Source organism: Ovis canadensis, chromosome 1 (assembly GCF_042477335.2).
Source record: "Ovis canadensis isolate MfBH-ARS-UI-01 breed Bighorn chromosome 1, ARS-UI_OviCan_v2, whole genome shotgun sequence".
Lineage (NCBI taxonomy): Eukaryota > Metazoa > Chordata > Mammalia > Artiodactyla > Bovidae > Ovis > Ovis canadensis.
In genome coordinates, this window is record NC_091245.1 from 34,226,778 (window position 1) to 34,239,304 (window position 12,527).

The window sequence follows — 12,527 nt, forward strand, 5'->3', positions numbered from 1 at the left end:
GAAGTAAGTTAAACAGTTACAATGTGTTCTAAGGGATGAGATAGATACTCAGATAACTCTAATGCAAGATAAAAACTGTCATCAGGGGGGAATGATGAAATGCTCTGAACATATAGGGAACAGAGAGATTACTTCCGGAGACTGGTACACATTAGACATGACTCCTTAGCAGATGTAGCATTTAGTCTGGGCCTTGAATGACTGGATTTTATCCATCAATTAGACAAATATTTGCTAGAAACCAGTTAACCACAATGCGTCACAGAGGGTGGGTTCAGAGTTGCCTAGCTATGAGGGAGCTGTTTGTCAATTACTAATTTTATGTGATTTGTTCTTCTTCCTCTTCCATTTACACCATCAGTTTGGGGAAGTTAAACTTGCAAATTTCTTGAGGGATTATCAAAATCAGTCGTTGCTAAATGTTGGTTTCTCCAAGCCAGACAAACCTGCACTCATTCAACACATATTTATCAGCTATAAACTGTGTGCCAGGCATGATGCTAAGGAGTCAGAAATACAATGATGAGCCCAGGCAGTGTGCTTGTTATGTATGCAGCTTACAGCTGGCTGGAAAGACAGGAGATGGTGTCAGATGATCTCACAGATACACGTGAAATTGTAATTGATGAGTGTAGAGAAGGGAAGAATGCCTTTGTTGCTAAGGAACTTATCATAAAGGGAGCTGATCAAGAGGGGAGCCAGGGAAGGTCTTGCTGACATTTGAACTTTGACATGCTTTAAGTGTGAACAGGAGTTCATAGGGATGAGGGGGAAGGACCAGTGCTCTAGGTAGCCGCAATAGCCTGCACCTGAGCTACTTTCCAGAGGTGCTGGAGAGAGATCTGAAAGGAAAGTGAAGCAAACTGAAGCTAGATCCATAGGGAGGTGAGTAATCATGCTGAAGCCCTAGCCATAGAATTCAGTCTTTCTCCTAAGAGTCGGGAGAAGCCACTGAAAACTTCAAACAGGAAAGGGAACGGTCAAGTTTATACTTTAAAAAGATCCTCCAGTTTGCAAGCCCTGTTAGACTAGTTGAGTTTATACACGTTCTGGCTGTGACAATGAGAATAAAGGCAGTACTTTATACATAAGGGAGAGGCCTGTTAGAACTTAGTGTTGTAGTTCAGAAGAAAGGTTGTGTTTTTTCGACTAAGGTGGTGCTGATGATGGACAGATTAGCTGGAGTTAAATCAATAATACGGTGGATAGAACATGGGAAATGAATTTGAGCATCCAGGATATGTCTGAGGTTCCTGCCTGCCAAGCATAATTGGATGGATGGAATATTTTTCACTGAAGTGAATCAACAGTTGGCCTTGTCTCAGGGCTGCCACAGACAGTTGTGTGAGTTGTACGCTGCACAAGGCATCTGGCTGAGTAGGAAAGGCAGGCAATGGAAGTCAGTCTGTACTCTGAACATTAAGCTGCACATCCCAATTCAGGGCTATGTTGACTCCATTTGGAGAAGGATTTTCTTAAAATTTGCAAAAAGGAGCCATTCATTTGGCAACACTAAGTTAAACTCAGTGTTGCAGGCATTCAGGCAAACCTGGCTGGGGTGCCATAAGTTGGGGGTGTGTGGGTGTCAAGTTAGAGGTGGTAAAGCCAGGAGTAGAGTACCTGGATGGTGGGAGAAGGGACTGGGGAAGTTGATGAGAAAATGAGTGGCTGCAAGGAACACCAGGCTCCGTTTGTTTATTCTGCAGGGCCTGTCTCTGGCCTTTCCTGGACTCCTGACCCACAGGGAGGGATCCTGCCTGTGGCTCACCCTTCCTGTTATTTTGACTCTTTTGTTGGATGCCTTTGATGAAAGTAGATATGAAAACCCAGACTCCCAGAGAGCAGAAGCAGTTTAAGAACCATCTAGCTCTACTGTCTCAGTCTAGAGCGGGGAATGCTCAAGTCCAGGAGGATGGCATGCTTTGTCCCATGGGACCATGCTGGGACTGGATCCTCACTTTCCTTACGCACCACATCTTGCTGATCGTCCCTCTAACAAAAAGAATACATTTGAATCAGTTCTAATGAGGTGAATGAAACTGGAGCCTATTATACAGAGTGAAGTAAGCCAGAAAGAAAAACACCAATACAGTATACTAACGCATATATATGGAATTTAGAAAGATGGTAATGATAACCTGGTATGCGAGACAGCAAAAGAAACACAGATGTGTGGAACAGTCTTTTGGACTCTGTGGGAGAGGGAGAGGGTGGGATGATTTGGGAGAATGGCACTGAAGCACGTATAATATCACATAAGAAACGAATCACCTGTCCAGGTTCGATGCATGATACAGGATGCTTTGGGCTGGTGCACTGGGATGACCCAGAGGGATGGTACGGCGAGGGAGGTGGGAGGGGGGTTCAGGATGGGGAACACGTGTACACCCGTGGTGGATTCATGTTGATGTACGGCAAAACCAATACCACACTGTAAAGTAATTAGCCTCCAATTAAAATAAATAAATTTATATATAAAAATAAGAAATAAACTGAGCTCTTGCAGGCAGCAAGGCACAGCTATGAGCACAGGTACTAGGCAGTGTCAACCTAGATTTGGGGCCCCACTTGCCATTTCTCTGCTGTGTGATCTTGGGCAAGTTACCTAATCTCTCTGAGCTTTACTTTCTCTACCCGTAAGATGGAGATAAAACATCCACTTTGAAGAGGTTTGTGAGAATTAACATAAAGCCTCTGGGACAGTATCTATGCACAAGCCATGGTCCAGACACCAGTCTCCACTTCTGGTATCTTCTCTAGCCCTTGTCTCCTCACCTACCCCTTCTCTGTTCCTGAGAGCTTGACAGGGATTTGCAGAAAATGTATTTCTTTGTACGGTCTTTGTACAGCAGTACATAAATTCAGCATATCAGATAAACACAGTATTGAGAAATGACTCTACATTTCCACCTAACCTTGATTTGCAGATTCATATCCCTAAAATGCAAAGGGCAATTAAACTCTGGCTTCCTAAACCAGCCTTCTCCTTCCCCTCCCCCCCTCCGCCCCCATGATAAGTCTGCATGGATTTCAGGAAGCTTCATGTGAAAAGAACACCTTGAAACCTGAAACAAAAGGAACTGGAAGGCTTCTGCAGGAAGTATACTATAAAAGCTAGCTTTGCAGAAGATAAAGGGTGGGAGTTCAAAAAGAATAAGCAATCACCAGGAGGGTTTTGTTTTTTCTTTCAAAATGATTCTTGATGGCACATAGTACTTTCATTGGTTCCCTGACTTTGAGAGGCTGACAAATAGCAGTCTTATTTTGAAAATCTATTGTTACTCTTGAGGTTTTGTGCAGAGTGGGAAGGATTGTTTTGAACAATTTCTCATGGACAAGTGGAAGCTGTACTCTTGCTACAAATGATTCATCCGGGAGAAATGATATATAAACAAGACTGCCTGCTTGGAAAGCAGACAGGAGGGCGCAGTATTTTAGAAGGATTTTTCACTTTCATGCCAGCTAACGATCAAAGCTAGCTCTTAAAATAGCAGGGGTGCTGTGGAATGGAGACTTCAGAAAGTTTTTTTTTTTTTTAATCTTACATCTCATAGTTAATATCAAAGAAAGTAGTTCTTAAATCTCTGACTAAGACAGTTTATTCTCACATGGTGATCATGTATCAATAGGTTGATTCAGTCCTTTTTTTAAAAAAAACTCTTTCTTTTGTACTGGAATATATAGCTGATTGGGGCTTCCTAGGTGGCGTTAGCGGTAAAGAACTCACCAGCCGGTGCAAGAGACTGAAGAGACGCAGATTCAATCCCTGGGTCAGGAAGATCCCCTGGAGGAGGGCAGGATAACCCACTCCAGTATTCTTGCCTGGAGAATCCCATGGACAGATAAGTCTTGGGAGTGGGGGTACAGTCCATAGGGTCGCAAAGGGTCAGAATTAGCATATATGCATTGCAAATAGCTAGCATTTACTGGGCACATGCATTTAATGGCCAGGTCATGGGCAAAGCTCTTTTGTAAAGTGCTCACTATTATCCCGGAGAAGGCAATGGCAACCCACTCCAGTACTCTTGCCTGGAAAATCCCATGGGCGGAGGAGCCTGGTAGGCTGCAGTCCATGGGGGTCGCTAAGAGTCGGACATGACTGACTTCACTTTCACTTTTCCTTTCATGCATTGGAGAAGGAAATGGCAACCCATTCCAGTGTTCTTGCCTGGAGAACCCCAGGGATGGAGGAGCCTGGTGGGCTGCCGTCTATGGGGTCGCACAGAGTCGGACAAGACTGAAACGACTTAGCAGCAGCAGCAGCACCATTATCCCATGCGTTGAGTATTATTATTTTGGCATAGACTGATAGGTGCCTACCTGGTGCTCATTCGTCCATTCACAAACGTTAAAGACTGTATTTCCCAGACTTCCTTGCAATTAGAAGCGGACAATGAAATACACATGGAAATTGCTAGGTGAGCTTCTAGGAAAGCTCTTTAAAGCTGGTAGGGTGCCTTTTATTGCCCTGATAGTTTCCTCTGTCTTGGTAGGAATGGGGACTTGATAGCTGGAGGGCACCTTATCGCCATGAAGTGACTTCAAGATGGAAGCCACGTGCAAACAGGAGGGGAGCACAGAGGAAGCCATGCTTCTGAAGACTGAGAGCTGCCGCCCCATCTCTCTTCTCTTTTTGTGCAATAGAGGAAATAGATGTCTAGCCTTTTTAAAGTCACTGTTATTTGGCTGTTCTGTTTTACTCCATAGGACCTAATCCTGGTTGATTTAATTATCTTAACAATTATCTCATGAGGCAGACACAGATGGTACTCTCCAAGTATCTCTATGCTCCTCTACCTTCGTTTGCCTGGCAGTTGGGTTGGATGTGTCTAATTTTGGCCAATGGGCTCCGAGCAGAAGTGACATATGTCACTTAAGAGCCAGTGTGCCCTCTCCAGCTTTGTCTTCCCTATCACAGCGTCACTGGAAGCCACACAATGAAGTGGGGTGGTAGTGTCACAAAAAAGGAAAAAAAATGGGATCCCTGAGTCACTAGAAGTAGAAGAGTTTCCATTAACCTGCCTTTTGTGAGACTTTGGGTGAATGAGAGATTTACTTTTGTTTTGCGTAGTCAGTGAGACTTCAGAGTTTGTTGATACACTGTAGGCTAACCTATCCTGACTAATGTACTCTATTTTATAAATGAAAAAACGGAATCTTTCAGCATTTAAGTAACTTACCCTCATCAAAGGGGTTACTTAGTGACCAAGTCTATCCAACTCACAGTAGCCAAATTCTGCGGTCCCATATCTGGTGCTGGCCACTGTGGTATTTCTCATCCTGTTGGCTTCCTGTCGTTTCCAGGTTGTTCCTCCCATCTTTCTGCATCTCTCTTTGGCCTAGACAAACTACAATCTGCATGTCCAAGTCTTAAGCTATGACATTAAATCACAGAATTACGCCTCATATTGTAATTCTGTCTTGGAATTTGAGTCTTGGCTGGTTGAGTTGGCCAATACTGAAAATGGCCACTTAGCATCTGGCTTCTATTTGGTCTTTGGCTAAAACAAACAAACAAAAAAACCCCTCAAAATTAATTTTCATCACTGAGTTTGTAGTATTTTCTGTTTTCTTCCCTGAGCACAATAAAGAGAAAAAAGTGAGATGTGGCTATATCAGTGTAACTGAATCACTCAACTTGGTGGGTTGGAACAACTTGCTCATAAGAAAAACTCGTGTATTCAACAGATGTTATGTTGCAGAGGCCCTGATAGGTTCTGGGAATTCAAGGTGAATGTTTTACAACAGCCCTTGCTTTAAAGCAGTACACAATCTAATGACCTGTATAAATAAATGAGGCAAAAATAGTGTGATAAGCCCACAGGGAATCAGAGTGTATCAACACCATGAGGACACAAATGAAAAAGTTGTCTTGTCCACCTAGAATGGTCTGGATTCCCACATGAATGGGTTAGTGCCACGGCTGGAAGAATTTTTCAGAGATTGCTGAATAGTGAATGTTGTGTTAAGTGGTTTCCATAAATCAACTCTCCACACCCCCTTCCCCAACCACACTTTACAACTCTTACATCTATTCCAAGGATGAGTAAACTGTTGTTCACTAAAGGAAAAAGCCTTGCCTAAGGTCACACAAGTAGGATTTTTAACTCATTTTTGTCCAACTCCAGAACTTTTCCCCCCAGTATACCAATCTGATCTCTCTAATAAGACAGATGGGTTTATTTCTACAACCTCTGCTGTCTAATCCAATGAATTCCCTGAGCCAAGCCCTTCGCAGCTCCATCGCAGCTTGGGCTTCTTAGAAATTCGGTGGTTATCCTCAAGGGCTCGCTACCTGCTGAGCCTTCTTATTGATTTTGAAATAAGAGCTGCCCTGTAAACAATATCTGCTGCTTATTTCCTGGACTCCGGCTGGTCGGGTAAGAACATTTTCAGTGCACATGCTTCCCTATTCTGTAAAACTGTGTTTATGCTTGGTCCCTCTGAAGGCAAACGATGCCTGTACTTTTGTCTCGGCCAAATTTGTTGCCTGGGCTTTTTCTAATCCTTTACACCCTGAGAAGAAGAGCACCGCGCGTGCCCTTTGGCGCCATCTACTGGCGTTGTTGGGAGTCTGACGGCTTCTCCCGGAGAGGAGTTGTGATATATTCAGTAACTAATTCAATGAATCTTGCTACTGCATTCAGTTCAGTTCAGTTCAGTTCAGTTGCTCAGTCGTGTCCGACTCTTTGCGACCCCATGAGTCGCAGCACGCCAGGCCTCCCTGTCCATCACCAACTCCCGGAGTTCACTCAAACTCATGTCCATCGAGTCGGTGATGGCATCCAGCCATCTCATCCTCTGTCGTCCCCTTCTCCTCCTGCCCCCAATCCCTCCCAGCATCAGAGTCTTTTCCAATGAGTCAACTCTTTGCATGAGGTGGCCAAAGTACTGGAGTTTCAGCTTTAGCATCATTCCTTCCAAAGAAATCCCAGGACTGATCTCCTTCAGAATGGACTGGTTGGATCTTCTTGTAGTCCAAGGGACTCTCAAGAGTCTTCTCCAACACCACAGTTCAAAAGCATCAATTCTTTGGCGCTCAGCTTTCTTCACAGTCCAACTCTCACATCCATACATGACCACTAGAAAAACCATAGCCTTGACTAGATGGACCTTTGTTGGCAAAGTAATGTCTCTGCTTTTTAATATTAGCAGATTCTTTTTTCCTACATGGACTAGATGGTGACCAATTAGTAAAGAGAGTAGATATCAAATACATTGTTGTTATTCACTTGCTGAGTCATGTCCGACTCTTTGCAACTCCATGGAGGCAGCACACCAGGCTTCCCTGTCCTTCACTGTCTCCCCGAGTTTGCTCAAACTCACATCCATTGAGTCGGTGATGCCATCCAACGATCTCATCCTCTGTCACCCCCTTCTCCTCCTGCCCTCAATCTTTCCAAGCATTGGGGTCTTTTCTAATAAGCTGACTCTTCACATTGGGTGGCCAAAGTATTGGAGTTTCAGCTTCAGTATCAGTCCTGTCAATGAATATTCAGGGTTGATTTCCTTTAGGATTGACTGATTTGATCTCCTTGCAGTCCAAGGAACTCTGGAGCATCTTCTGCAGCACCACAGTTTGAAAGTATCAATTCTTCAGCACTCAGCCTTCTTTAGGGTCCAACTGTCACATCCATGACTTAGTACTGGACTTAGTAGTCTAGTCAAACCATAGCTTTGGCTAGATGAACCTTTGTTGCAAAGTGATATCTCTGCTTTTTAATATGCTGCCTAGCTTCATCATAGCTTTACTTCCAAGGAGAAACCATCTTTTAATTTCATGGCTGCAGTCACTGTCTGTAGTGATGTCAAATACATTATCTTACTTTAAAGAGACTAGAGTCTCCTTTCTCTCTCTTCCCATCCCACCAGCTGTGACATTCTTTCATCTTCAATTCTCTCTCCCTTTAAAAATATTTATTTTCTTACTATATAGAGATCAGGGCATGGGGCACACAGCCACACACCTGAGCAAACAGAGGGGCTAACTGATTTGCCTGTGTAACGGAAAACATTGTTTTTCAGCTCATTACTGTGATTCCACCATGGGCACCAAATCCCATTTAAGATCCACCCGGGAAGTCTTCAAAGGGACTCTGTTCCAGGTCTGTACCTGGCAAACACGCCGACTCTCAGAGTCTTTGCAAAGGAATAACCCATGTTTGGAGACCCAGGCCTGTCAGATCAAAACCAGACCTGGCCTCCAGACCTTCAGACAAGTCACAACAGTGAACTCAACTCATCCATTTTCAAAATGCGGCCTGTTCTCTTTACAGAATGGAGCAGAGCCTCTCAGATTGGCGCTGGCTGCTATATTTGATATATTAGGGAGAATCCTGACTCCTTCCAGATTTCTGCCGGTCTGTTTTAAATCCAAATAGCTTGGCTGAGTGTGGTTTTTAGTTATTTTTTCATTTGAAATGGAATTCAAAACAGCAGGGGCATAAAGCCCAGATACGAATGGGAAAGAAAATAAAAGGGTCCCTGGAGTTTCCCCCGCACCTTCCACATTAAGGAAAGGGAATATCATTGTAAACCAACTTTCTGTCAAAGTACCATGCAGGGAGGGTGATATTGCTGAGCTGTTGGAATTTTACAATATTTCTAATGCTTTTGGTTTTCTTTAGAGGTGGTTTGATGGAGGTATCAGGGGCTCAGCTTTGGAGCCAAATCCTGCTCCTGCCTCTAACAGTCCCAGGGCTTTGGCCATTTTCTGTAGCCACTCAGTCTCATTTCCTCACCTGGGAACACGCTTGCCATAGGTACCTGAGAGGGCTGTTGTGAGGTTGAAACAAGGTAATACAGAAGGCATTTACCACGGGCCTGGGCACATCACAAGAGCTTCATAAACAGCTAATCTTATGGTCAGTCTCTCATAGCCAGAAATCGGAGCTTCTGCCCTGAGAATGAAGAGTGTGACTTTCAGACAAAGACTGGGCAGAGGTTTGTTCTAAATTTTAAATAGTTACATCACTTGCTTTCTAAGGATAAAACAAAGACAGTTCACTAAACTCCTGACACATCTTTATAATATCAACAGAGAGAAGTCATGAATATTAGTTGACTTGATTGAAATAAAGACATAGTCATCAACACCCAAGAAAAAGTATAAGAAACCCTTCCTGGGAAAATCATATAATTAACTTATGTCCATGTTTACTAAATGATTAGCCTCTGTTTTGTAAACCACAGAAATCACAATTCTCAAATCATTACATCAGAGGAATGACAATCTTTCTGTATGCTTGTAATCTGTATTTTGATCAAGGATCGCAGAATGGATTATAAAAGGCTTTATTTAGACTATATGAAATTAGTATATGTTAATTAATAAAATTGAATGGTAAAAAAAAAAAAAAAACAAACCCTGGGACCTCTTTTCTCACTGTCATCTAGCCTTTCAGATTGAGACTTGGAGTTTGGGCGCCATATTTGGACATGCCACGCTCACTTCAACCCTTCTGGATCAACCTGCCCCATGACCACCTCCTCCACTCATCCCCTCCCCCTCAGGGAACAGTATACTCTAAACAAATTGGTCTTCTAGTTACTTCTTTTTTAAAATTAAAAATAAATAAATTTATTTATTTTTGGCTATGGGAATCTCTGTTGCTGCCCGGGTTTCGCTCTGGTTGCAGTGTGCAGGCTTCTTCTTGTGGTGGCTTCCCTGTTGCTGAGCACGGGCTCTAGGGCACGTGGGCTTCAGTACTTGTGGTTCCCAGGCTCCAGAGCACAGGCTCAATAGTTGGGGCTCACAGGCTTAGTGGCTCCAAGGCATGTGGAATCTTCCCAGATCAGGGATCAAACCTGTCTCCTGTATTGGCAGGTGGATTCTTTACCACTGAGCCTCCAGGGGAGCCCCTTCTTGTTACTTCTAACATATGCTCTAGCCTAAGACAGCAGTGCTCTCCCCACTTACCCCATATGCCTGACTAATTCCTTCAGGTCTCAGTTTAAATAAAAGTCACTTCCTCCAGGAGGCCTCCCTGATTTCCTGGACTGAGGCCAGGCCCTCCTCATCCCTCAGTGAAAGCTAGGGTTGTGGCTTCCCAGTCTCTGCAGACACCACTGCTGCTGCTGCTGCTGCTGCTGCTGCTGCTGCTGCTGCTGCTGCTGCGTCGCTTCAGTCGTGTCCGACCCCATAGACGGCAGCCCACCAGGCTCCCTGTCCCTGGGATTCTCCAGGCAAGAACACGAGTTGCCATTTCCTTCTCCAATGCATGAAAGTGAAAAGTCAAAGTGAAGTTGCTCAGTCGTGTCTGACTCTTAGCGACCCCATGGACTGCAGACACTGCTGTACATATTTTCTGCAGCACTCTGTAAAGATCTGGGCTGGATAAAGTAATGGTGATAATATCTTTGATAATTTGTTTGGTGTCTCTCTCTCTCTTTTTTTACCTAATAATATGTGGGTAGGAACTCCCTCCATTTTGTCTGTGAATAGTTGATACTTACCTTAGTCCTCAACGTCCCATCCCCCTGGAGTATTATCTCCCCATTTTCCTGTCAAACGCCTACTCATCTCTTTTAAGATCCAGTTCTAAACCAGCTCCTCAGTGAAGCCATTGCTGAACTCCCTTAGGTTGGGTTCTTATTCCCGAAGTATCCTATATTTACCTGTCATGACAATTATGTATTGAAGCCACCTGACCTTGATAGCAGGATCCAGGTTTTACATAAATTCTCACCTGCAGTGCTTAGCAGGTGCCTGGACAGAGAAGATGAATGAATTCAATAAATACAGGGTGAATGAATAGAGCACGTGACCTTCTGAGAGGGTGACAATCATTAAGTCTCATAATGCTGTCCTCAGGTGGAAAGATTTTAAGACTATGTCAAGAACTGGTTACTATATTACCTCCCACCAACGTTTTAAGCCACACAGTAGATACTCATCAACCTCTCGGCATTTCCTACTTGCAACACTGGATTTATCATTCACTTATGTTTATAGTCAATTCTAAGGATTTTCAAAGATCCTTCTCACATTCTGGTTCTTGGGAGTAAAGATCTTTGATTTGTTGTAGGGAGGAGAAAGTACACTTCATTTTCTATTAGATTTTCCTTTTTCAGGGTTCGGTCATGATGATAACTGATCTCAGACTCTTTTCTACTTCTGCTACCTTACCAATTGAATTGTGCAAATCCTGGTGTAGAAACTGATGCTGATATAGTTCAATGGGCAGGGTAAGCAGAGAAAAACACAGACCAGAAGTAGACATACTTGGAGGGCTTTTTGATGTTTCAAAATCTTGCTTGGAGGGTATTCAATTCTCTCTTTTAATTGGCCTATGTCAAGTTTTTACAGTGAATATCATAACTACAACTAAGATTAATAATTTTTTCACAGGATCTTTTTATGTGTTTATATCATTGAATACATCCCTCCTGAGCATTTTCCATCCAAGGAAGCATGCTCTTGATTTATATCTGGACTCACCAATTCATTAAAAGAGGTAAAACTGTGGATCATGAGTGCCAACCTGATTTTGGAAGGGAAGTAGATGCCCCTTCATCCTGGTATGGGTTTGATAATAATAACAATAATCATCTGTTTGACCTCCAGCACCTACTCCTTTGTAGGTTCTGATTGTCCTTTGAAGATCTTCTCCCTTATTCTCTTCTCTGGCCATGTGGTTTAATGGAACTCCCATCAATACTTTGGTTTTATAGGTGGGCAAATGACCTACACATCTCAGCCAACCTGGTATTATTGACAGTATGTCCTGTATCTGATTGGTCCAGGGTTGGAGATGAGGCCCAGTCAGATCAATGAAATACCATCCTGGGAGGACATGAGGAACTGCTACCTCCATCTCACTTATTCCTATGGGCAGAGAGTGGGAGCAGCTGGGCACTATCATGTGGAGACCGAGGATGAAGCTAACTCTTCTCCCAGCAAGCTGAGAGAGGAGATGGCTGAGATGACCCCACACAGCCCTTCTGGCTGCTTTGCTGTGAGGTCATGGCCCTTCCCCGCATGCCACCAATCGCTTCTTCCTTTTCTGGTCCAGAGCCATCCTCAGAGGCTCATTTGACAGCTCTCAGGGCAACCCAGGCTGAGAGGCACCCTGCTTGGATAAGGCATTTCACCGCTCGGGCATTCATGTGCAGCTGGCTGTTTGAAATCCTGCCTCTTCTGACTTCACTTCCTGAATGTGCTGACAGGCCTCTGAGCCAAGCCAAACAGGTTCCCAACGCCGTGCCTGCAGAGTATTCCCCTGTGAGTGCAGCTGGGGAAACAAAACTTTTCTCCAGCCCGCAGAGAGGACCTGCCAGCCCTTATATGACCAAGAAGCAGGTCCTGGGAGACCTCGTTGAATCTTAATGGAAAATGTTTTCATTTCAGTCATGGTGGTGTGTGGAGGGGCTGTGTGTGTGTATGAATCTGCACTGGCTTGGGCAGGGAGGTGGTATTCCTGATCATTTCTTCTTAACAAATCTACAGTGGAAAAAATGATGAATTATTGCTTGCCTGTTCTATATGGGGCATCTGAACCTTCCAGGCTATATCTGAACCTTTCGGC